Source organism: Ornithorhynchus anatinus, chromosome 4, assembly GCF_004115215.2.
Source record: "Ornithorhynchus anatinus isolate Pmale09 chromosome 4, mOrnAna1.pri.v4, whole genome shotgun sequence".
Classification (NCBI taxonomy): domain Eukaryota; kingdom Metazoa; phylum Chordata; class Mammalia; order Monotremata; family Ornithorhynchidae; genus Ornithorhynchus; species Ornithorhynchus anatinus.
This window is the reverse complement of record NC_041731.1, coordinates 110,179,639-110,206,762: the sequence shown is the minus strand read 5'-3', so window position 1 is coordinate 110,206,762 and position 27,124 is coordinate 110,179,639. Positions and strand designations below refer to the sequence as shown.

Genomic DNA, 27,124 nt, shown 5'->3' with positions numbered 1-27,124 from the left:
ATTTGAAAGGGAACACCTCTCTTGATGTTGGGCACCCCAGCTCAGGGGAGCTGGCACGTCTGGCCCAGGAGTTGTGGGATTGGGGGCTCTGAGCTGGAGGACGGAGATGGGGCCTCGGGCTAAGGCTCGGGACTACCACAGAAACTAAAATGGGAGCGGAGAGACTGGAGCTCCCAGCAAGCGTGAGATTGGTCAGATGGAGGAATTTTAGAGTTGGTGAGGATAGAGATTGTACAGTAGCTAGAGATGATGAGATACAGCATGCGGGGCAGATTGGTGAGTGGGTGAGGTGAGATGCAGCAGGAGGTCACTGGAATTGAGGGACAAGAGGTAGCGGGTAGTGGAAGGGTGTTTGGGAATTTCCATGGGGATATTGAAGTCCTTAATATCCAGTGTAGGGATGGAGACAGAGAGAAGGAATGTGAAAGGGAATCAAACTGGTTCAGAAAGTTGGAGGAGGGGCCTGGGGGCCAGTAGATGACCATGACCAGTAACTGGAGTGGGTGATAGAGGCGAAGGATATGGGCTTTCAAGGAAGGGAAAGGGGGTGATGGGGAGGTGGGATGGTGTGAAATCAGCACTGGGAAGCGAGAAAGAAGCCCATTATTTCCCCTTTCCCAGTGATATTGGGGAATCGGGGGATTAGGCCCTCTCTGGAGAGAGTGGCAGGGGAGACATTGTCATCTGGGTGAACCAGGTTACAGAAGTGGTGAGAAGGAGCAGTGACTAGGTCGGGAGCATGTCAAGGCGCAGGGATGGAGCTGGGGTTCCACAGGACTGAGGCTGTGTGGAGGCCCCCGGAGTGGAGGTGGTGCAAGGGCTGGGGAGGAGTTGGATGGGAGTTACCTGAGGCGGGGGGAGGGGGAGGTTAAAGGGGTGGGGAAGTGGGGAAGGGGGATGAGGAGCAACACTGGGAAAGAACAGGGGTGGGGGAACGGAGAGGAGTTGGATGGAGGGGGGTGGAGGGGATGGGTTGATTAGTGGGAGGGACCTGAGGGGACATGATGAGGTCAGAGAAGTTGAGGGTTATAGGAGAGGTTGTCAGCACCAATAACCGCCTCACCTGGTGGTTCCGTTAGCCAACGGCTGAATTGAACACAGGTCCCTGGGTCCCTGTGAGCAAAGCGGTGGATGTTCAGGAACAAACCAGAGGCTGAGGTGATGTAAAGGAAAGGCAGTCATCGACATGCAAAAAGCCTGTTCTTTGTCAGCAGGGTTGTCAGACAGCCACACCTGCTCTGTGTTTTCCATCGTGCACCAGCATACTGCCTTATGACAGTTTGTGCAGCCAAAAGGCTAAGAAAAAAATAGCAGTCATCATGCCTTTTCAAAATGCACATTCCACAGGGCAATTCTCTTCTGTATAGTCCATTTGAACATGAGACTTTGTATTAAAAGCACTCTGCAGTATTTGACTATAATGCAACAACTAGGCTATTTGCTCTGCTTAAAGTTGCCTTTTTTGTAAAAGAAGTAATCTTGAGAATTTTTTGTCTAATTTTGCTGACTTTATAGTCTGTGTATTAAAATAGGCAACTTTGATTACTCAACATTGACAACATTGAGAAGCAGCGTGACCTAGTTGATAGAGCTGGGGCCTGGGAATCAGAAGGACCTGGGTTCCAATCCTGACTCCACCACTTGACAATAGTGGTGATACTTGTTAATCACCGTATGCCAAGCACAGTACTTAGCACTGGGGTAGGTACAAGGATAATCAATCAGGTCACACATGGGGCTCACAGAGTAAGTGGGAAGGAAAACAGGTATTGAATTCCTATTTTGCAGATGAGGGAACTGAGGCATGGAGAAATGACTTGCCTGAGATCACATGGCAGGTAAGTGGCAGAGTAGAATTAGAATCCAGGGCTTCTGACTCCCAGGACGGTCCTTTCTCCACTAGTCCACGCTGCGGTCCTACAATTTATCGGAAGAGATGGGCATGTGGTGATGACCTCCGTCTAGACTGTGAGCCTGCTGTTGTGTAGGGATTGTCTCTATTTGTTGCCGAATTGTACTTTCCAATCGCTTAATCCAGTGCTCTGCATGCAGTAAGTGCTCAATAAATACAATTGAATGAATGAACAGAATTAGACGAGTATCTCAGCTACCAACACGGTAATGTGTCAAGAGGGCCGAAGGGAAAGAGCACAGGCCTGGGAATGAGGGGACTTGGGTTCTAATGAGGATTTCCCCCATTTGCATGCTGGAGGATCTCAGGCCAGTCACCTGACCTCTCTGTGACTCAGTTTCTTCTGTTCTCCCTTCACTTCAGGCTGTGAGCTACATGGGGGACCTGATTGTCTTCTCTCTCCTCCAGTGCTTAGCCCAGCAGTCGCAAATACAGTAGTAAGTAGTAAGTAGTAAAAGAAGCAGCTTGGCTCAGTGGAAAGAGCACGGGCTTGGGAGTCAGAGGTCATGAGTTCGAATCCCGGCTCTGCCACTTGTCAGCTGTGTGACTGTGGGCAAGTCACTTCACTTCTCTGTGCCTCAGTTACCTCATCTGTAAAATGGGGATTATCTGTGAGCCTCACGTGGGACAATCTGATTACCCTGTATCTACCCCAGCGCTTAGAGCAGTGCTCTGCACATAGTAAGCACTTAACAAATACCAACATTATTATTATTATTAGTTATGGTTAAGACACGACACTATTCCTAAGTGTGGGAGCGGACTTGGGGAGGGAGGACAGGGGTCGTCTCTTACTCCTTGGGTAGAAGGGAGAAAGGCTCCAATGGCCCAGATGACCACAGTGACCTCTGTCTCCGCCTGAACCCCAAAGTGGGGGGCAAGGGGGAGGGTGTTGCTGGCCCTGGTGGGCTCTGCCCCCTCCCTGCCCCCCATCGGGCCGACAGCTGTCGGGGCAGCATTGTGGCTGGAGGCCGGGGCTGGGGAAGCAATACCTCTGACCCCAATCATTCATTCGTTCATTCATTCATTCAATCGTATTTATTGAGTGCTTACTGTGTGCAGAGCACTGTGCTAAGCGCTTGGGAAGCACAATACAGCGACAAAGAGAGACAGTCCCTGCCCACAACAGGCTGACAGGTGGGAAGCTGGGGGGAGGAGATGGACATCAAAACAAGTAAACAGGCTTCCCAGTGTGGCTTAATTTATTCATTCATTCAATTGTATTTAGTGAGCACTTACTATGTGCAGAGCACCGTACTAAGCGTTTGGGATGGACAATTCTGCAACGGACAGAGACAATCCCTGGCCAACAACGGGCTCACAGTCTAGAAAGAGCTCGGGCTTGGGACTCATAGATCATGGGTTCTAATCCCGGCCCTGCCGCTTGTCAGCTGTGTGACCTTGGGCAAGTCAGTTCACTTCTCTGTGCCTCAGTCACCTCATCTGTAAAATGGGGATGAAGACTGTGAGGCCTACGTGGGACAACCCGATGACCTTGTATCTTCCCCAGCGCTGAGAACAGTGCTCGGGACATAGGTAAGCGCTTAACAAATACCACAATTACTATTATTAAAAACGAGAGTGAAGACGTTGAGCCCTACGTGGGACAACCCGATGACCTTGTATGTCCCCCAGCGCTGAGAACAGTGCTTGGCATATAGGCAGCGCTTAGAGACATACGGACATTATTATCCCCCTGCCCGTCCCCCGACGCCAGGGGCCCGTCGTCTGATCGCCGTCCCCTTGGCAGAGGGGCAAGGGCAGGGACAGGGAAGGGGAGGGAGGGGAGGGAAAGAGGGAAGGGAAGCGGGGGAAAGAGGGAAGGGAAGCGGGGGAAAGAGGGGAGGGAGGGGAAAGAGGGAAGGGAGGGGGAAGGGAGGGGAAGGGGAAGGGGAAGGGAGGGGGAAGGGGAAGGGAGGGGAGGGGAAGGGGAAGGGGAAGGGGAAGGGAGGGGGAGGGGAAGGGGAAGGGAGGGGGAAGGGAAGGGGAAGGGAAGGGAAGGGAGGGGGAGGGGGAAGGGAAGGGAGGGGGAGGGGGAAGGGAAGGGAGGGGGAGGGGAAGGGAAGGGAAGGGAGGGGGAGGGGGAAGGGAGGGGGAGGGGGAAGGGAGGGGGAGGGGGAAGGGAAGGGGAAGGGAAGGGGAAGGGAGGGGGAAGCGGAAAGGAAGGGAGGGGGAAGAGGAAAGGAAGGGAAGAGGGAGGGGAGGGAAAGGAGGGGAGGGAAGGGAGGGGAAAGGAGGGGAAGGGAAAAGAAGGGAAGGGAGGGGAAGAGGGAGGGGTAGGGAAAGAGAGGGGAAGGGGAAAGGGGGGGAAAGGACGGGAAGAGGGAGAGGAAAGGAGGGGTATGGAAGGGAGGGGAAGAGGGAGAGGAGGGGAAGAGGGAGAGGAAAGGAGGGGTATGGAAGGGAGGGGAAGAGGGAGAGGAGGGGAAGGGAAAGGGAAGAGAGGGGAGAGGAGGGGAAGGGAAAGGGAAGAGGGGGAAGGGAAGGGAGCAGCAGGCCCGCTGCTCGGGGGTCTCGGGGGCGGGGTCGGGGGCGGGCCCGGGCCCCGCTGCAGGCGTCTGTGGTCCCGCCCGGAATGCGGGCCGGGGCTGCGGAGCGGGACTTTTATGGAAAGTTGGAGTGTGGCGGGGCGGGAGCGGCGGTGGCAGCCGGAGCGGACAGAAGGGCTGGGACGGCAGCCGGAGCCGGAGCCGGAGCCGGAGCCCCCATCCTGCCCCCCCCGGAGCCCCCATCCCGCGGCTGCCCCCATCCTGGCCCCCGGAGCCGGAGCCCCAGCCCCAGCCCCAGGTAGGGAGAGGGCAGCGGGGGGCGGCTGGGGCTCTGCCCCTCTTCCCCTCCTCTTCTTCCCCTCCTCTTCTTCCCCTCCTCTTCTTCCCCTCCTCTTCTTCCCCTCCTCTTCTTCCCCTCCTCTTCTTCCCCTCCTCTTCTTCCCCTCCTCTGCCGGCCCGGGGCCGCGGGGCCGCGTGTCTGACCCCCGGGACACAGACACACACCGCCCTCCTGCCCACCTCACCCCACCCCACCCCACCCCCCCGCGGAGGAGGAGCGGCCCCCAGAGCCCCCCGCCCGTAGCCCCCTCATAGTCCTTCCAGCTGCCACCACCCGGGCCGGGGAGCGGCGTTCTGCCCCCTGAACCGGCAGACTGACAGCCTCGTCCCCGGACCCCTTTCCTCCATCCCCCATCCCCTTTCCCCCATCCTCCAGCCCCCATCCTCTTTCCTCCAGCCCCCATCCTCTTTCCTCCAGCCTCCATCCTCTTTGCTCCAGCCTCCATCCTCTTTGCTCCAGCCCCTTTCCCCAGCCTCCAGCCCCCATCCCCTTTTCCCCAGCCTCCAGCCCCCATCCTCTTTCCTCCAGCCCCTTTCCCCCAGCCTCCAGCCCCCATCCTCTTGCCTCCAGCCCCCATCCTCTTGCCTCCAGCCCCCATCCTCTTGCCTCCAGCCCCCATCCCCTTTCCTCCAGGCCCAGCCCCTTTACCCCCATCTCCAGCCCCCAGCCCCTTTCCTCCAGCCCCTTTTCCCCAGCCTCGGCCCCAGCTGGCAGCACTGTCTGTCACTGCCCCAGTGACATCTCCAGCCCTCCCCACCCATCCAGGGCACCGGGGGCGGGGGGGGAAAGTCTGTGTCTGTGTCGTCTGTGTGGGGGGGGGGGGGTGGAGGGGTGTCGGGGGAAGAGACCTGTCTGGGAGCCGGGGGACCCTGGTTTTAGTTCGCCCTCCGCCCTCCGCCCGCCGTGTGACCTTGCCCAAGCCGCTCAACCTCTCTACTTCAGTCTCCTCAGCTGCAAAATGGGGATAATAATACCTCCCTTTCATCCTCCTGAACAGAGTTTTCGTGAGGGCAACTATGAAATACCTAACGAGAGGGAGCTGTGGGAATAAAAGCGCTATATATATTAAAAAAAAAAAAACCCAAGGTATTATCATTGTAATTGTAATTGTGGTTCTTTTTAGTGGGGTTCTGTAGGAGAAGGTGAGCCTGGGCTCTGGCATTTGGACAAGGGGAACTGGGGCCTGGAACCCCAAGAGAAAGCAGCGTGGCTTTGTGGCAAGAGTCCGGGTTTAGGAGTCAGAAGGACCCGGGTTCTAATTCCGACTCCTTCACCTGTCTGCTCTGTGACCTTGGGTAAGTCACTTAACTTCTCTGGGCCTCAGTTACCTCATCTGTAAAATAGGCATTGAGACTGTGAGCCCCACGTGGAACAACCTGATTACCTTGTATCTACCCCAGTGCTTTGAGCAGTGCTTGGCACATAGTAAGCACTAAACAAATACCATCATTATTAAGAGGGCGTGGGGGGGTGGTACAGAGGTTGGAACCCTTTGGAACTTGAGACTTTGGATATTATGAACCCCATCTTTTTTTATGGTATTTGTTAAGCGCTTTCTACATGCCAGGCATTGTACGAAGCGCTGGGATAAATACACGATAATTGGGTTGGACACAATCCTTGCCCCACGTAGGGCTCACAATCTTAATCCCTACTTTTCAGATGAAGTAATTGAGTCACAGAGAAGTGAAGCGACTTGTCCAAGGTCACACAGTAGACCTGGAAGAGCCGGGATTAGAACCTAGGTCTTCTCACTCCCAGGCCCAGGCTCTTTCCCCAAGGCCATACTGCTTCTTTTTGATCCTTTGGTAGAAAGAACCCAAAAGTGGGTGTGTGGGGTGGGGGGAGCGACTACTGCAGTCTGGTGGAGAAAGTAGTAAACCTGAGGAAGATAAGGGGTTAAAAATAGCTTCAGATTCCGGCCAGACTAAATACCTTGGGGGAAGAAACGTGGGGAGAAAGAAGAGATGGCAGCAATTAAGAAATTAATTCTAAAGGCCAAGCAATTCTATGAAAGTGGGCTTGCTCTCCTCTCACTCTGTCTGAATCAAAGACTTGGCTGACTTCCCCGCCCAATGTCCTTCCTAAATTTAATGGAGCCAGCCAAGGTGGAATGGTTGGCGACAGTCATAACAAAAGCATATCCTGGGAAGAGTGCTGTCCTAACTCCTCAGCTGAAATCTTCTCATTGCTTTAATCACAATTTCTCTTTGCACAACATTATAGAAACACCTTTTTTCTTTCTTTTTTTCCGCTTGTTAATCGGATTATCTGTTGCTATAGGAAAATCAGTAAACAGTTAAGAGATTTCACAGTTCACCTACAATGCTTAATGTAGAAGAGAAAACAATTTTTCAGATGAGGGAAGAAAAACGGCCAAACTCGGACTCACCTGAATGAAATCAAGATTAGTTTCCAAGTACCCCTGGTTCCCTTTGGTAGCTCTGTGCATTCAAAATATGTTAAATTTTAGTTGATATTATATTTATTAGGCAGGAATCACTTTAAAGAAAGCGGTACTGTTCTCTCCCAAGCACTTAGTACAGTGTTTGACAAATATGACTGAATGAATGAAAGTTCTATTTTGTTTGGTTTTTCAGAAAAAAAAAATATTTTCCTTCTCAGGTGTTTATATCATTTGAGTTTAGTCTTATATTGCTGAAGGGAGCAGGATATCTCCCCACCCCCAACAGCTGATCAATTTTGTTCCAAAGTTCAATTTAATGAATGGGGAGCATTCTTTTGGGCTTTTCCTTAAATGGAACATGTGCTATTGAAAATGTGTGTGATATCTAAAGCTGAGCACAGTGTAAAAAATGTATGTCATCTAGAGATATTTATATTAGCTGTAGTTCAAGAAGGTACTTGTGTAGATTTTTACAAGATCAACCTGTCTTGAGATTTTACTTAACGTATATGCTTTGGGTTTTAATAGGCTAATGGAATGGAAGTTGAAAACACGGTACATTTGGAAGTATTACTTTCAAAATAGTGAAATAACATAAACATTTAGAATATGGAAAGGCCTTAAAAACCAAATGGCCTTAAAGACTGTTCCAGAAGGTTAGTATCCAAGTACAACTAAAAGACAACCCAAATGAGGCAAGTGACCAAACCAGTCTCAGTACAGTATGTTAAAATACCGTATCCGGAAACTTAGTGCAGTAAATTTCGAAAAGTGCAGGTGGTGGGTATCCAAACACCTTTTGCAGTGAGGGACAGGACAGACTTTGGAAATCTTATGGAACATCAACCACTACAAAACAGACACCTTTGGATCTACTTTATTAATTGAAATGAAAAAATACAAAGCTTTGTCTTCAGCCAATCTCCTGTGGGACAATCTCTATAATAGGTCTGTTGCTTTTTTCCCTCTTGTTTGTAATGCACACTATTGAAAACCTACTGGACAGGAGGTCTTGATTGTATTTATAGCTGACAGAAACCTTTCTTTTCCATCTGAATATCAAATGCACTGCTCCTCTAATATAATCTGTTGTGGTACGTTTCCCTAATTGTAGGATGGCTGAATGTTTATTAAATGGGAAAGTGTGTCCTGAAAGCCAATTCTGTAGGAGCCCCAAGAGAATCCCATCCTCCGAGCCATATATCTGTTTCTTGAAATAACATTTTAATGTTTTTATTTCACATAGATTAAAAAGAATCCCAAACTACATGGACTTCAATGTTTTGGTTCATATCAAAACTCATGATTCGTTTTTACATCCTGTTTGAGTTATTCATTTTTAAACCTAATTGTATTTTGTCAGAGTGGGAATTCAATAGTCTAAAATAGAGCTGAGATTTCAATTTTGAAATTTTTTTTAAGAATTTAGAATACTGAAATAGGTATCTCTATTGTGATCCTCTTCATCAGGATCATGTGATCCTGATTCTTCAAAAATGACTAATTTCTGTATCTCTAAATACTAATTTCAACCCTCAAAAAACCACCTGTGCAGAGCCTTCCTTCATATCAACAATGTAAGTCATCCTAGTTGTTTCGTAACCCGTTCACTGTTAAGTGCTAAGTACTAAGTGCTTAGTACAGTGCCCTGGACACAGTAAGTGCTCAATAAATATAATTGAATGAATTGAATGAAATGCTCTTGGCAGTTTTCACTAGAAATGCTTTTTAAATTGCTAGTGAGTTTGGTTTCCATTTGGCTAAACAGACAACTGGGGGATGAGCAGAATTTGTATAGTAAATATTTACTAACACAAATCCTTTCTTTTTGGTATGTACCAATTAAAAGTTGTAATAGATATTTAAATAACAAATGAATTGTCTCTCCCTCCTGCCCCCCACCAAGCTAGAAATGAGGAAAATAGCATGATTTCTAGCATATGATTTAAGTTTTCAGAAGCTTGGAAGCAGTTAGTCTTCTTGAGGTCACCCCCGAAGGAGCGAGAGATGGCAAATAGAAGGCTGTGTTTCTCACACAGTTTTAGGGAAGCACAGGCAAGGCCAGGTGAGCAGACCAGACAGGCACACATGCCCTTCCTTTCACCAGTGAGGAGCCTTACTTCAACGATCTCCATAGACTTGCCATCATCTTTGATTTCACACTGGCCTGACTGTCAGAAGTCCTGGGTCTTAATTCCAGCTCAGCCATTTACCTGCTATGTGAACTTGGGCAAGTCACTTAACTTCTCGGTACCTCAGTTCCCTCATTTGCAAAATGGAGAGTCAATACTTACTCTCCCTCCTAACTAGCATGTGGGACCTGATTATCTTGTATCTACACCAACACTTAGTACCGTGCTCAGTACATAGTAAAAGCTTAACAAATACTATTATTATTATTATTAATAATAATAATAATAGTATTACCACCCCACTTTCATAATGGTTTTCTTGAGCACAGACACATCTGTACCCTTGAGGAGGGAAATTTAAAGAGTGTGGCTTGGTGAAGGCCCTCTGAAAACTTCCCCTAGTACACAAGTGAGAAATATTTCTACTTTGGGGAAATCAATTTTTTAACTTACACTTTAAAATCACGGATAAAAAATGTTAAAAATTCCTTTCACTGGAATGCCGAGCAGAACTTTTGGGGTGTGGGTGGTGTTGGGGTGTGTGTGTGTGTATGTGTGTGGGAGTATGTGTGTGCTCAAGGGGCAGAGAGGTCTGGTTGGGGGTGGAGAGCAGGTGTCTCTGGGGGTGGGGAGGAGATGGAGAGCAGGCGTCCCCCCGTCCCCCGGGGAATAGGGGGAAGGGAAGAGAGCAGGTGTCCCTGAGGGTGGGGGGAGATGGAAAGCAGGCTTCCCTGGGGCTGGAGAGAGGTTGGTGGGGTGGGGAGGTAGCAAGTGGACATTGAGAGACAGCTGAGGCAGAAGCCGAGGGTGGGGATGGATGCCGCAGCCCCCTCATCCCAGCCATCCCCTCCTCCCTGCCCTGCCCCAGAAAGAGAGGGCTAGACCTGTGGCCCCCTGCAGCCCACCACTGCTGTGATGGCCCGCAAACTTTTATTCTGCAACAACTGCCTTCCCAACCTTCCCAGTTTATTCCCACTTCTCCTGTATGAAAGTACTAAGATAATTCTTGGAAAAAAGCATCCAATTCCTTCTGTAGTTAAACATTTTCTTTGGAGAAGCAGCGTGGCTTAGTGGAAAGAGCATGGGCTTGGGAGCCAGAGGTCGTGAGTTCTAATCCCGGCTTCACCACTTATCAGCTGTGTGACTTTGGGCAAGTCACTTAACTTCTCTGTGCCTCAGTTACCTCATCTGTAAAATGGGGATGAAGACTGTGAGTCCCACGTGGCACAACCTGATTACCTTCTATCTACCCCAGCGCTTTGAACAGTGCTTGGCACATAATAAGCGCTTAACAAATACCATAATTATTATTTTCAAGTCTACCCTTGGTTTGGAAAATAAAATAATCATCCTCTTATCCTTCCATGACCAAATATCTCAAAAGAACAATTTCTTACCCCCGTCTCTCTTTCCCTGTTCCAACGACTTGGCCTGTAACGTGACCTTTCCCTCTTCTTTTCTGCTTTGAAGCTGCCCAAGTTAGGGGACCCAGTGATCTCCAGAGTTCAAGTCCAGTGGTCTCTTCTGTGTTGTGATCCTTCTCTGTTGCCATTTCCACCGATGGCCACTCTCTCTTGCCTCGATTTCGAGGACACTTTCTATCCACATCCTCAGTCAGTCTGAGATCACTGCACCTAAGTCATTTGGAGTGGACCCGATGCCTGCCCCAGGGAGCCTCCAAGGGCACCTTCCCCACTGCAGTACGCAGGACACCCCTTTGAGGTGGGAAGGAAATGCTCCTGAGAGGGAGGGAATGGAATGAATCAATCGGATTTATTGAGCCCTTACTGTGTGCAGAGCACTGTACTAAGCACTTGGGAGAGTACACTATAATATCTTGGTAGACACGTTCCCTGCGTAACTCTTGGGTTGACAGCCCCTCCTCCCCAGGGCAGGAACAGGGTGGGGAAGGCGGGGGGGTGGGGGTGGTGCACACCCTATCTTGGCATTCCTGGCTTTATTTTTAGACTAGATCTAAGCCTGCCAGGAGTTGCCTGAGAGCTAATGGCTTCCAGTCAGGATTTGCATTGCTCCACAATTCTTACCTTGCTTTCCACCCCACTCTTTTCTTATGCCACTTCGCATCCCCTCTTGTGCTTTGAAATCTCTCCCTGTGGCAGTCCTTTTCTCTAGCTGATGTTCATAGTAAATTCAATATCGAGAGGCTATGCAGTACCACCTTAATCCAAATCAACCAATCCAAATTAATGAGGTTTTACTATATTATTAAAATACAAATGCATTTGGGGGATGAATAAAGGACTATATGTTTCCCTATCAGTAATTTATTTTAATTTCTGCCTCCCCCACTAAAAACTAAACTTCTGAGGGCAGGGATTATGTTTACCAACTCTGTTGTACTGTTCTCTCCTAAATGCTTAATACCATGCTTCCCCTCTCTAGACTCTGAGCTGGTTGTGGGCAAAGATTGTCTCTCTTTATTGCTGTAATACTTTCCCAACTGCTTAATTCAGTGCTCTGCACACAGTAAGGGCTCAATAAATACTATTGAATGAATGCGCTGCACTAAGTAAATACAGTTGATTGATAGGGGAAAAGGTACTGACACCTTTATGAAACGTTTTTGAAAGACTCTGGGCTCCCACCCCCTTGACTTTCCTCTTCCTGTCCTCCTGAGCTGGCTACTTCCTTGGCCCTGCTATCTCTGTATCAGGTCCATGCTAAGGCGAGGCATGAGAGCCCGATCCAGGAGAGGCCCCTGGAGAGCCCTCCACTCATGGTTGTCCACTTGTGGGAGAAGGTCCTTCTCTGGCTTCTCCCTCCCTCCTTCCCTTTCATTCATTCAATCATATTTATTGAGCGCTTACTGAGTGCAGAGCACTTGGGAGGGTACAATACAAAAATAAACAGTCACATTCCCTGCCTACAGTGAGCTTACAGTCTAGAGGTGGGGGAGACAGACATTAATATACAGAAGTAAATTACAGATATGTACATAAGTGCTTTGGGGCTGGGAGAGGGGAAGAACAAAGGGAGCAAGTCAGGGTGACGCAGAAGGGAGTGGGAGAAGAGGAAAGGTGGGGCTTAGTCTGGGAAGGCCTCCTGGAGGAGATGTGCCTTCAATAAGGCTTTGAGGGGTCGGGGGGAGGGTAACTATCAGATTTGAGGAGAGAGGTTATTCCAGGCCAGGCAGGACTTGGGCAAGGGGTCGGCGGCGAGATAGGTGAGATCAAGACACAGTGAGAAGGTTAGCAGTATAGGAGCGAAGTGTGTGGGCTGGATTGTAATAGGAGAGAAGCGAGATGAGGTAGCAGCAGGCAAGGTGGTGGAATGCCTTAAAGCCAATGGTGAGGAGTTTTTGTTCGATGAGGAGGTGAATGGGCAACCACTGGAGTTTTTTGAGGAGTGGGTGACACGTCCTGAACGTTTCTGTAGAAAAATGATCCAGGCAGCAGAGTGAAGTATGGACTGGGAGTGGGAAGAGGCACTCTCCCTCATTTCCACCCTCAAACCATTCATTCACCCATTCAGTCATTCTACATTGAATTAGAGCCCTAAATGTGAGCAGAGCCCTAGGCAGGCCCCTTGAGAGTACCCAGTAAAAGTCAAATCCCTGGTCCCTGGCCTTGAGGGATTTGCTCTCTGAATGCAGCCTGGGAAGACAAGGAATCGGGGTTAGGGATACCAGCCCAAGAAGGAGCTTCCCTATCTCTGCTCTTCCTCACTCCCTCTCCACTTTCCCTTCCTTCCCTCAGACCAGGAGCAGAACAGGGTAGGCTCTGGGGCCTGGCTCTGCAGCTGAGGGGTTTGAAGGACCAGCCCTGGGAACCAGCCAGAGATCCGCTGATTGCTCTAGTCTATGTCCTCCTCCTTCTCCTCCTCCTACTCCTTCCTCCCTCCTCTTCTTCTTCCCTGCAAACTGTGGATATCTTCAAGGCTCAGTTCTGGAAACTTTGCTCTCATTGTGCTCTGTACTTTGTCACATCTCCTCACATGGTTCCAATCTACACTTCTAAGCATCCTCTCTCCTAATCCTCTCCTCTGCCTAATTTTCCCATGACAATTGCTAACATCACCATCGTCCCTGTTTCTCAGATCTGAACTCTTGCACTATCCTAGACTTCACCCTCTCACATCCAGTGCGTTGTTAAATCTTGCCGTTTACCCTCCGCATCATCATCAATGGTATTTACCGAGTACTTACTATATGCAGAGCACTGTACTGTTTGGGAGAGTATAATACAGCAGAGTTGGCAGGCATGTTCCCTGCCCTCAAGCTTTCAATCTAGAGGGGGAGGTGGGCATTAATAGAAATCATTTATAATATCCTCCACAGCAATGCCCAGGTGCACCCCTTCCTTTCCATCCAAGCAGCCACTAACCCGAGGTGCTTGTCCCAACCTGGCTTGCCTGGTCTCCCTGCCGCCAGTCTCTCCCTTCTCCAATCTATACTTCACTTTGCTGTTTGGATCTTTCTAAAATCTCTTTCTGCATACATCTCTCCACTCCTCTGAAGCTGCCAATAGTTTTCCATTCATCTTCACATACAAAGGAAATTCCTGACCATTGACTTTAAATCACTCTATCGTCTTTCTCCTCCTTACCTATTCACCTGCTCTTCTCCTACATCCCAGCTTCAACTTTCCATTCCTCCCTAATTTACCTCCTCACTATACCTCATCTTTGCCCCCTGACCCTGCTGACCCCAGGCTCATTCCTCCCTCCTGCCTGGGACCTCCCCACCTTTCCCCCCAACCCCCGACACCTCCTCACCCCTGCAAATGTTTCAAATCTGCCAGACTACAGCTCTATTCATTTTCAAACCCTTCTGAAATACCACTTCTGCCAGGAGGCTTTCTCGAAATAATGTTTTTTTCAACCCAGTTGATACCCTCAGCCTCACTACTTCTTGTTACACATTTGTACGGAGAGTTTTACGTAGTATTTAAGCACTTCTTCTTATTTGTAAATTATTCTATGTCTGCCTCTCCCCACTAGTTTACAAGCTCCTTGGAGGCACAGATTGTGTCTTTTCCTATTGGATTCTCCCAAGCATTTAGTACAGTGATCTTCACACAGGTGTCCAATAAATAATATAGATTGCTTAGTGATAAACAGATGTCTCTCAAATGTGTATCTTCAAGCCTGCCTTTTCCAATCCCTCATTTCCTCCTGTCACCATTACATTGCCTTGTAGAAGTTCCTGTAAGCTCCTTGTGGGCTGGGGTTTTGGCTTCCAACTCTATTGTGTTTCCCAAATACTCAGTACAGTGTTCTGCACATACTGAGCACTCAATAAATACCATTTATTTATTGATTGATCGATTGATTTTGTTCTGCACAGACTAAGCACTCTAATTTATTTAAATAAATTATTTATTTGTACTGATGTCTGTCTCCTCCCCTTCTAGACTGTAAGCTAACTGCAGACAGGGAATGTCACTGTTTATTGTTGTATTGTATTTTCTCAAGCGCTTAGTATAGGGTTCTGCACACAGTAAGTGCTCAATAAATATGAATGAATGAATAAATACCATTGATTTATTGACTGTTATTTCAGACTTTCATCTCCAAAACAGAACTCCTCACCTTTCCTCCTAAACACTCATTTCCTTTTTTAACTTTTCCCACACAATCAGAAATATATATTAGCATTTATTGTGTGCAGAGCACTATGCTCAGCATTTGGGAGGGTGCATTAGAGTTTGATACAATTCCTGCCCTCATAGACTTTACAGTCTTGTGGGAGAGACAGATTCTAAAACAAATTGCAGCTAGGGGGGAGCAAAAGAGTGTAAAGACAAGAACATAGTGCTACTGACCACCTCACTGATGTCTGTGCTTGAAATCATGTGGCCTTTGACACCTACTTCTTATTTGCCTGTCATTTACTTGGTCATAGATGATTTTTCCTCAACAGTAGTTCTCACCTCTGCCTTTCCTTTCCACTCCTGGAGCCCCAGTCCTGGCCCAAGCCATTATCACCTCTTGCCTTGGTTACTGTAACAGCCCCTTTGCTGATTTCCTGTCTCCAGCTTATCTGAACCAATTGGACCATGTTATTTCCCTCCAGGAAAGCTTACAGGGACTCTGTGTTAGCACAGATCATTGGTAAGCGAGGGTGGCTTGGCCTAGTGGAAAGAGCCCGGGCCTGAGACACTGCCACTTGCCTGCTGTGTCACCTTGGACAGTCACTTAATTTCTCTGTGCCCACCTGTAATATGGTGATTAAATACCTATTCGTCCCTCCGTCTTAGACTGTGAACCCCATATGGGAACGGACCTATGTCTGATTTGATTATCTTGTATCTACCCTAGTACTTATTACAGAACTTGGCTTAATAAATACCACTGTTATTACTAGGGGGCAGTGGGGACTAAAAATGTGAAAGCATCTGTCCACTGGAAGGGGCACCCCTTGTCAACCAAGACCTGGGAAGAGCAAGTAGGTGCTCCGTGAGAGCTCACCCTGGACGTTCTGGGGTTCTAATGGATTTCTGTTGGATGACACGAGGTTGTGTTGAGTGTGTGCAGGGGGCAGTGTGATGACATAACAGTAATAATAATAATAACAGTAATTGTGGTATTTGGTAAACACTATGTGTCAGGCACTGTACTAAGCACTGGGGTAGATAAAAGTCAGTCAGGTTGGACTGTCTATGTCTATGTCCCATTTGGAGCTCACAATCTTTAATCCCCATTTTACAGCTGAGTTATCTGAGGCACAGGGAAATGACTTGTCCAAGGTCACACAACAGACAGGATTAGTCCTTCTGCCTCCCAGGCCTGGGCTCTATCCACTAGGCCACGCTGCTTCATCACGCGTGTGATGGGAGGAGATGGTGGAGTGGCTGAAGCACAGCCTGCCCAAGGAAATTGCTCAACAGTTTGCAAGCCACTGGATGTGCTACTTTGTCCTTCTGGAATATGCCATCCACCACCCCACCTCGGCTGCCTGGACAACCACCCTCCCTTCAAACCACTGAAAGGTTTAAAACTCATTTCTTGTAGGAAGCCTTCCTAGATTACCTCTCTCCCCCGGGCTTGCCTTACTTGTTATGAAACAAGCACTGTGCTAAATGCTGGAGCAGATGCAGTCAGATCAGACACAGCACCTACCCCACATGAGCTGACAGTCTAGGGGATAGGGAGAACAGTTATTTAACTCTTATTTTACAGATGAGGGAACTGAGTCACAGAAATTAAATGAGTAGCCCAAGGTCACCCAGCAAGTGGCAGAAACCATTTCTCTCCTCTAGACCGGAAGCTTGTTGTGGGCAGGGAATGTGTCTGCTTATTGTTGTATTATACTCTCCCAACTGCTTAGTTACAGTGCTCTGTACACAGTAAGCACTCAGTAAATATGAATGACTGACTGACTACTGAGTCTCAGTCCTATGCTCTTTCCACAAGGCCATGCTGCGGACAGGAGTAACAGTTTTATGGGCCAATATCCCATCACTTGATGACCCCCCCAGTGGAGATAAAGCTAGGCTTTAACTCGCTTTCTTTTCACTGCAAGAGTCTAGGCAGGTTGGGGAGGGGTCAGATTCATTCAATAGTATTTATTGAGCGCTTACTATGTGCAGAGCACTGTACTAAGCACTTGGGATGAACAAGTCGGCAACAGATAGAGACAGCCCCTGCCGTTTGACGCGCTTACAGTCTAATCGGGGGAGATGGACAGAGAAGAACAATGGCAATAAATAGAGTCAAGGGGAAGAACATCTCGTAAAAACAATGGCAACTAAATAGAATCAAGGTGATGTACAATTCATTAACAAAATAAATAGGGTAATGAAAATATTGGGAGCTTCAGGATGATCGGCAGCTAAGTAGTGGTGGTCAAGTGGACAGATTCCCAGGTGAATTTGGCAGCCTACATGGGGATGCAGCAAACATTTCCCGTCTGCATTTGAGAATGACTTGCTGCTTTTCAGTCTTCCTGTGCTTAAGAAGGGGAAAAAAACCCCAGCAAATCACCCCTCACTTCTAGAGGTCTGGAGAGTCAGCTGCTGTTGGCACCAACCATTATGGCAAGAGTAGAACCAGGGAAATCACTCCAACAGCAATTTGGTTTATCCATTGCAGCCATGGTTACAGCTGCTGTGTGAAAAGGATGGTGTGACACATGGAGAAATAAGGGAAATGAGGGGTTGGGGGCAGAAACGCACTTTTGTTTCATTCATTCAGCTTTCTCTGGGCGTCAAGCTTAAACAGTTACCCTGAGGGAAATTAATGTCACATAGGTGCTTGACTAAAAGCTGCCAGCTATGCTAACTCTCAATCAAATTATATTTATTGAGCACTTATTGTATGCAGAGCACTGTACTAAGCACTTGGAAGAGTACAATATAAAAGACACAGTCCCTGCCCACAACAACCTTACAGTCTAGGGGGGAGACAGACGTTAATGTAAATAAGTAAATTACAGATATGTACGTAAGCGCTACGGGGATGAATGAATGAATAAAGGGAGGAAATCAGAGTGACACAGAAGAGGGTGGAAGAAAAGGAAGAGAGGGATTAGTCAGGGAAGACCTCTTGGAGGAGATGCGCCTTCAATAAGGCTTTGAAGGTAAGGAGAGTGATTTTCTGTCGGATATGAAGAGGGAGGGCATTCCAGGCCAGAGGCAGGACATGGGTGAGAGGTTGGCGATGAGATAGATGAGATCGAGGTACCGTGAGTAGGTTGGCATTGGAGGAGCAATGTGTGCGGGCTGGGTTGTAGTAGGAAATCAGGGAGGTAAGGTAGGAGGGAGCAAGGTGATTGAATGTTTTAAAACCAATGGTAAGGAGTTTCTGTCTGAAGCTGAGGTGGATGGACAACCTGTGGAGATTTTTGAGGGGTGGGGAAACACAGACAGAATGGTTTTGTAGAAAAATGATCTGGTCAGCAGAGTGAAGTATGGACTGAAGTGGGGAAGAGACAGGAGGCAGGGAGGTCAGCAAGGCAGCTGATACAGAAATCAAGGAGGGATAGGATAAGTACTTGAATTAATGTACCTTTTATATTGTTGTGTTGTACTCTCCCAAACAGTACAGTACCCTACACCCAGTAAGCCCTCCATAAATATGATTGATTGATTAACGTGTATAGCAGTTTGGATAGAGAGGAAAGGGTAGATTTTAGTGATGTTTGGAAGGTTGAACCGAAAGGATCAGGTGACAGATTAAATATGTGGGTTGAATGAAAGAGATGAGTCAAGGAAAACATCAAGGTTATGGGCTTGTGAGGCAAGGAAGATGGTTGTGCTGCTTACAGTGATGGGGAAAGTCAGGGGGAGGACAGAGTTTGGTTGGGAAGATGAGTTCGGTTTTAGGCATGTTAAGTTTGGGGTGTCCATGGGACATCCAAGTAGAGCTGTTCTGTAGGCAGAAGGAAAAGTGAGACTGCAAAGCAGGAGGGAGATGAGAGTTGGAAATGTAGATTTGTGGATCATCCGTGTAGAGATGGTAGTTGAAGCCATGGGAGCGAATGAGTTCTCCAAGAGAGTGGGTGTAGATGTTGAGTAGAAAGGGACCCAGACATTTAGAGGGTGAGGGGCAGTGGAGGAGACTGAGAATGAGTGATCAGAGAGGAGGAGAATTAGGGGAGGACAGAATCAAAGAAGCCAAGGCTGCATAATGTTTCCAGAAAAAAGAAGTGTCGAAGGCAGCTGAGAAGTCGAGAAGGATAAGGATGGTATAAGAGGCCATTGGATTTGAGAGTAGGAGATCATTGGTGAGCTCTGAGAGGCAGTTTTATTGGAGTGAAGCCAGATTGGAGGGGTTCAAGGAGAGAATTGGTGGGGGAGGAAGTGGATGCACTGGGTATAAACAACTCACATAAATAGTTTGGAGAGGAATGGTAGGAGGGAGATGTGGTGATAACTGGAGGGAGGGAGCCATGGATCAAGGGAGGAATTTTTTAGGATAGGGGTGTTTAGTGGTTGCAGATGCATTCGGCAATGATGAGAGAAGAAATCTGTTTAAAATTTAAAGATTCAATTGGCTAGAATTTGCTTCTCATTAGATGATAAAAATCAGCTTGAATGTGATTCTTGGGATTTGTGGGGCTCTACTATCACTTCAACGGGGAGATGCTCATTTAGGGTTGCTTAGCCCTCGTGTAAAAGGCAGCGGAAGGCACCTGAAAGCCGCAGAGGCTACAGAGGCCGTCCCTGGCAGTTCTAAACGTGGGGGAGGAATCCCACTCTCCTCTGTAGCTGTACTGTGAGTCCCAGGACCCGTGTTCTAGTCCCACTGCTACTGACCTGAGTGAGACTGTGGGCAAATATGGGAAGCAACGTGGCCTTGAGAGAAGATCACAAGCCTGAGACTCCAAGGACCTGAGTTCTAACCCCGGCTCTGCCACTTGCCTGCTGTGTGACCTGGGTCAAGTTGCTTCCCTTCTCTGTGCCTCGCTTTCCTTAACTGTAAAATGGGGATTCAATACCTGTTCTCCCTCCAACTTCAGACTGTGTCTGATCTGATTATCATGTATCTACCCCAGTGCTTAGAACAGTGCTTGAAAATGTTTAACAAATATCGTTATTTATTTTTACCTCTCTGGACCTCTACTTTCTCATCTACAAAATGGAGATGATAGTCCCAGGTGGGGCAAGGATTGGGTCCAGTCTCATAACCTTCCATCGATCCCAACAGTTAGCACATAGTAAATGCATAAAATGTCACGATTATAATCAAGGGATTGAACTATGGGTAGCCTTCTCTTGGACAGGGTGTGCTAAGCAGAAGTCGACTGTGTTATGTCGTTCTCTCCCAAGCACTTAATTCAGTGCTCTGCACACAATAAGTGATCAATAAATAAGATTGATTGAGGTCCCTTGTTCTGTGGCAAAATGAGGGGGTGGGAAGAGGGGCTGCTTACCTTAGAGTGTTGCAGGAAGTCACCTGTTAGCACTACTGTGAAGAGCCTGCAGAAGAAAATGGCCTCCAAAGTAGAGATGTCAGTTTCGCTGGAACAGATTGTTAAGGGTTCAAGTTTTCATCTTAGGAAAGGGTCTTTTACTCATTGAAAAGTCAACCCTTCTCAGAGCTGAATGAAAAGTATAACACACAGTTGGTCCCCAGTGAATTATTTCTGACTGAATTTTAGATTTAGTGGGCCTTATTTTAACCAGGCCAGATTGCTGTTAAACTTTTCCTCCTTTTCCCTTCCTTATTTCCTTTCTTCCACTTTTGTCCATCCCCTGTTAATCAATCAGTAGAATTTACTGAGTGCAGCATGGCTTAGTGGAAAGAGCACGGGCTTGGGAGTCAGAGGTCATGGGTTCTAGTACCGGCTCTGCCACTTGTCTGTTGTGTGACCTTGGGCAAGTCACTTAACTTTTCTGTGCCTCAGTTACCTCATCTGTAAAATGGGGATTAAGACTGTGAGCCCCACGTGGGACAACCTGATTCCCTTGTGTCTACCCCAGCGCTTAGAACAGTGCTTGGCACATAGTAAGCGCTTAACAAATACCAACATTATTATTACCCCAGCACTTAGAACAGTGCTCAGCACATAGTAAGTGCTTAACAAATACCATAATTACTGTTAATGTAGAAGAGCAGCATGGCGTAGTGGATAGAGCACGGGCCTAGGAGTCAGAAGGTCATGGGTTCTCATTCCGTCTCCACCATTTGTCTGCTGTGTGGCCTTGGGCAGATCACTTCACTTCTCTGTGCCTGTTTCTTCATCTCTAAAATGGGGATGAAGGCTGTGAGCCCTATGTGGGACAGGGACTGTGTCCAACCCGATTTGCTTGTAGATAAGGTAACCCCAGTGCTTAATACAATGCCTGGCACATAGAAAGCGTTTAACAAATACTGTAATTGTTTATTGTGTCTACTGTGTGCAGAGCTCTCTAATAAGTACTTGGGAAAATCTAATGGAATTAATAGTGCTGCCCCCTGCCCTGGAGAAGCTGACAATCTGGTGGGGTAGATGGACACTGCAATAATCTACAGATGGAAAGATGGCTCGCCTTCCTGCTACTCCCCTGTAATCCTTTGTTCTGGCAGTGACCGGCCTTTTGTTCTGTTCAGTGTCTCACTCCCTTCTGCCTGTCACTTCTCCTGCGCCCTCTCTCTACTCATGGCTACCGTTTCCTTCCCTGTGGTGGCCCCTCACAGTCTCCTCTGTCCCTCCCTTCCTCCCTCTTCACCCTCTTCTCTCCCCCTTCCATCCCTTTCCCAATAATATGACAAAGAGCAGCCCTTGGCGGGAGAGGGGGAGGCACAGACCACTTGGGGTGAGTCCATACAAACAGGTTCTGACACTGGAATCCAGGTAGCTTTCTCCTGGTAGAATTTATAGAGGCAGATAAAAAATGACTAGATCAAAAAGTCCAAATAGAACTTGAAAAGTTAGCAGCAAAGGATTTACTTCAACTTAGTGGAATGCAGACTTAAAGCTGTCAGTGACTTGGGCATTCTGTTCCCCCAGGAGGGTCTTGCGAAATCAGCAATGCTCTGTGGAGAATGCAGAACAAAATCTTGGGTTTTAGCTGTGGGTTGGAGATCCAACTTTTAGTGTTTCCTTCAAGTTCGCTACATTTGTATAGTTTAATCATATCACAAATAAGTCACAGAGTAACTATGGGGAAAATTAAAATAGAATTTATACTAGAGACATAATGTAGGTCTGTTTTCCATTATAGAAACCTGGCATGAATGTTTTAAAAATATTCCTGGGCAAAATATCTACATCATTTGCACAGTATTTTATTCCGAATCTAATGTTTCCTGACGGCCTAAACCTCAACTGGGGAATGTCTTCACAATATTAAGGTTAACAACTGTAAAGTTCACATTACTTTTCCAATATTGCAAATAATTTTCAAAACCTTTGGGGTAACATTAACTGAAAGTCATTGGTAGATGCACTGTCCGTGTCCTGTGTCCTGATTTCTTTTAATCACATTTTAGGCATGAAGCCTGAAATGAAGTTGTATGGGGCTGTTTACCATGCCCAATCATGCTCAGACTTTGGGATAGCTTTTACCGCACATTAGGAAGCAGTTTGGCCTAGTGGATAGAGCACGGACCTGGTAGTCAGAAGGATCTAGGTTCTAATCCCAACTCTACCAGTTGTCTTCTGTGTGACCGTGGATAAGTCACTTCACATCTCTATGCTTCAGTTACCTTATCTATAAAATGGGAATTAAGACTGTGAGCCCCATGTGGTACATGGACTGTGTCCAACCTGATTAGCTTATATCTACCCCAGAGCTTAGTAGAGTGCCTGGCACATAGTGAGTGCTTAACAAATACCATTAAAAAACTGTGATGGATTCCTTTTACTGCTGAATGGAAAGGGATTAAGACCCCCCCCCCCCATCATAAGCCCTAGACTTCTTCTTTGCCAGATGACAGCCCTACCTCACTCCCATGGACTCAACTGAACTCCCACCACCTCCAGGAAATGGGCCAGTCATCACCCCCTCCCCCCACCTCCCACCTGCCCCTCACCAAGTGGTGATCCCTGGTGGAAGAAGCCAAAACCACCCTCGGTGCCCCATTCAGTCATTCATTCGTATTTATTGAGCGCTTACCATGTGCAGAACACTATACTAAGCACTGCCCCACTCTCCACCCATCCAGGATCCCCTCCCCCCTTACCTTCCACCCCCACACACCTCTGACAGATCATACCGGAGCCCAGGGTGTGAAGTGGGGAACAGGGAGCCCCTCTGCCATATTGGCTGGCTCCAGGTCAGACATCAGGGATCTCTTCTCCACCCTGCCTGCCGCCCCCAGCGTGGCTGAGCCCCTTAGAAGCAGGCGCCTCTCTTTACGAAGCAACCATGCAGGTCTCCTGCTCAGAGCACCCAGGTTTCCTCATCCCTGGAGACTGTGGTTGTTCGGGGTAGGCGGCAGCTCAAGCCAGGGCTACGTCAGGATGGCGAGTTGGCGGCCCAACGTGGTCTTCCCGCCGTTCTCCCGTCAACCGCCCTTCCCTTCACAGATCAGAGACATTCATTCAATACTATTTATTGAGCGCTTAATATGTGAAGAGCACTGTACTAAGCGCTTGGAATGTATAATTCGGCAACAGATAGACAATCCCTGCCCAATGATGGACTCACAATCATTTAATGGGAAAGTCAGAGGGAGCCGAGGGTCCAGCAATAGGGACGGCAGGCCAGATATATCTTCACTCCACTTCCCCAATATGGTGCACATGAGGCAGCCAGTGGGGCCAGGCCTGGTTTGGGAGCCATCTTCATGATAACCCAAGAGGTGGCCATATTGGTAGGGGCAGGAGCCCCTAATCACCATCTGAAGTGGCGTTGGCTTGAGTCACCTGTTTTGGACCTTCCCTCCATCACCTCCCCGCAGACCAAGGCTGCAGCCTCTAAAGCCCCTGGGCTTACCCGGTCACGAGGGCACACAGACAACCTCAGAGTGTCAAATGTTTTCACCTTCTCTAGTAGGCTCTTTGAGAGCAGGGATCATATCTACTAAATGTACTCTCCCAAGCACTTGGTATGGTGCTCCACATACAGTAAGTGCTTAGTAAATGTCATTGATTGATTGATTTTTCCTTTCTTTTCCCTCTCGTGGGTTTTTTCCACTCACTCTCCCTCCCTCCTTCATATTCTCCTTTCTTTCTGTGGAATCCTCCGGATGGGTTTCTATCAGAGCCTGTGTGACTGTGGGCAAGTCACTAAATTGATTAGACTGTAAGCCCGTCAAATGGCAGGGACTGTCTCTATCTGTTGCTGACTTGTTCATCCCAAGCGCTTAGTACAGTGCTCTGCACATAGTAAGTGCTCAATAAATACTATTGAATGAAATCATGCATCTACAAGCCTGTAAAACTCTGTTCGTTGACCTCAGCCTCTTTTACTGTCAGCAGCATCTGACTGAGTTGCAGGCAACTATTTTACCGTTGAAGAAACTGAGCCACAGAGGGATTAATGACTTGCCCAAGGTCTTGCAGCAAGCAACTTGCAGAGCTGGATTTAGAAGTCTGGTCCTCTGACTTCCAGGCCATACTGCTTTCCAGTAATAGTACCTTCAACTTGTAGAGTACCTTTTCATTCCAAAGAACTTTCACCTCAGCAATTTCATTTTATCTTCACAATAGCTCTGTGTGGTTGATGTTGTTCTGTTGATGTTGTTCTAGACTGTGAGCCCGTTGCTGGGTAGGGATTGTCCCTATTTGTTGCCAGACTGTACTTTCCAAGAGCTTAGTACAGTGCGCTGCACAGAGTAAGTGCTCAATAAATGTCATTGAATGAATCAATGAATGAATGAATCCATATTTTCCAGAAGAGGAAACTGGGGGCCCAGAGAGGTTTTGACTTGCTTGAGGTCACACAGCAGACAGTGGCAAAGCTGGGACTATCTGGATATTTGTGGACTTGGATCACATCTAGTAACTACTGTATTATACTTTCCCAAGGGAAGCAGCGTGGCTCAGTGGAAAGAGCCTGGGCTTCAGAGTCAGAGTCATGGGTTCGACTCCCAGATCTGCCACTTGTCAGCTGTGTGACTGCGGGCAAGTCACTTCACTTCTCTGTGCCTCGGTGACCTCATCTGTAAAATGGGGATTAACTGTGAGCCTCACGTGGGACAACCTGATTACCCTGTATCTACCCCAGGGTTTAGAACAGTGCTCTGCACATAGTAAGCGCTTAACAAATACCAACATTATTATAGTAAGTGCTCAATAAGTGCCACTGATTGATTGCTAGAATGTGGGTGAATTCCTGGGCTACACTCTTTCCATTAGCCACACTCCTCTTCTATAGAGTAGCTCTGTTCTTGGAGCAGATGTCATATTGCACAAGCAAGCCTAATGTGGCAAATCAACCATGCTTTAAACCACGATCAGAATGAATGTAGTTTGGAATTTAATTGCTGAAATACCCATTAAACTACCCATTACTGACATGCATCGTCGTGGGTAAAATACCAAGTTAAACTGCAGTGAAATAAGACTATGGATATACTAGTTAGGGGAGCAGTGTGGCCTACTGGATGAAGAACAGGCCTGAAAGTCAGAGGCCCTGGGTTCTGATCTCGGCTCTGCCACTTATATCTCCTGGTGATCTTGAACAAGTCACTTAACTTCTCTGTGCCTCAGTTCCTTCTTCTGAAAGTGGGGATTCAGTACCTGTTTAATCTTCATGTAGTTTTTAGAACCCCAAAGAAACATTTGTTTGAAAATTATTCTTATTACCTGTTATTTATATAGACATTAATCAGTTATCAGTTCCATGACTACTTCCCTTGTGTCTTTTATACGTTCTATGTTCACTCCTTTCCCCTCTTCCATGCCCTCCTTGAAAACTTTTGTTTCATTTTTCCCAAGAAATATCCCTTATATCTGGGGAAATATCAAAGGAAAACTTAAATAATAATACTAATTTTGACTTTTTTAAGCCCTAATACTAAGCCCCGGGGCAGATACAAGATAATCTGATTGGACACAGACATGTCTCCGCCTAAACTACATACCAGACTTGGATGCCTGCTATTTTTAACTGTGGGACACAGGACTCTCCAAATGGCAGTGGGACATAGTTTTCTAAAATGAAAGATTACTTTATTCACATTAGTCTTGTAACTGGACCAGAGAGTCTGTACTGGGGATAATGCAACAAAGCTTCAGTTAAACTAAAGATTGAAATCATTAATACATGTCTTCTAAGGCCACGTGAAAAAGTAAATGCTTTTAAATATTGGACCAAATAGAGCACCTTTGTCTTTCATCTTTGAACACTATTTTAGATGTTAACAAAATAAAGAAAGCTTTTCTTTTTAGATTTCCATTTGAGGCATTTGGATTATTTCAATGAGGAGCCACTTGGGCTGAAAACAGGGGCCTTTTTTAAGCAATGCTAAACTAATCAATCATTATGAGTCAATCAATGGCATTTATTGGGCACTTACTGTGCGCAGAGCACTCTACTAAGCACTTGGGAAAGCCCTGTATAACAGAGTAGGTAGACATGTTCCCTGCCCCACAGTGAGCTTAGAGTCTAGTTTTATTTAAGTACACATGACTTCATTAGTGTTAGATGGTAGCTGGGAAATCTCAAAGCCATTTTAGAGGGGTCTGAGAGAAGGAAGCATCACAGATTGAGCAGATAGTCCCAGACCGAAAGACCAGTTTCAGAGAAGGAAAAACGAGCATGGATTGAACTTAGTGCAGCGTCAGGGAATCAATAGCAATTGATCAGTGGTATTTATTGAGTGCCTACTAAATGCAGACAACAGTACCAAGCGCTTGGGAAAGCGTAGTGCGACAAAGTTGGCAGGCACGTTCCCTGCCCACAACAAGCTTAGAAGGACAAAACAAATGCAGAGTGATGGATGCAGAGCCCCAAATATGATAATAATGATGATATTTGTTAAGCATTTACTATGTGTCATGCACTGTTCTGCTGAATATGACAGGAAGTTATAAGAAGTCCTCTAGACTATAAGCTTGCTGTGGGCAGGGAATGTGCTTGTTATATTGTTATGTTGTACTCTCTCCCAATCACTTGGTTCACTGCTCTGCACACAATAAGTGCTCAGTAAATCTGATTGATAAGATCCGCCCTTTCCTCTCCACCCAAACGGCTACGGCTATCTTACTGTTACTGGCTCTTGTAATATCCCGGCTAGATTACTGTGTCAGCCTGCTCTTGATCTCCCTTCCTCCTCTGTCTCCTTGCTCTAGTCTATTCTTCACTCTGCTGCCCGGCTCATCTTCCTGCAGAAACGCTCTGGGCATGTCACTCCCCTTCTTAAAAACCTCCAATGGTTGCCTATCAACCTCCGCGCAAAACAAAATCTTCTCACTCTAGGCTTCGAGGCTCTCCATCACCTTGCCCCCTCCTACCTCTTCTCCCTTCTCTCTTTCCACTGCCCACCCTGCACGCTCCGCTGCTCTACCGC

The 27,124-nt window shown here is 47.4% G+C and overlaps 1 protein-coding gene across 5 annotated transcripts in view; it reads left to right on the top strand.

Annotated features, from left to right (window-relative positions):
- Positions 1-4,679: 4,679 nt before the first annotated feature.
- The window catches only part of NEXN (nexilin F-actin binding protein), a 57,291-nt gene continuing 34,846 nt past the window's right edge, over positions 4,680-27,124 (top strand). For 3 of the 5 annotated variants that reach the window (XM_029061904.2, XM_029061902.2, XM_029061903.2), the window contains exon 1: positions 4,680-4,699. The gene's annotated coding sequence lies outside the window, so the exon portion shown is untranslated. The remainder of the gene's footprint in view (positions 4,700-27,124) is intronic. The other 2 variants (XM_029061905.1, XM_029061907.1) reach the window with 1 other exon arrangement.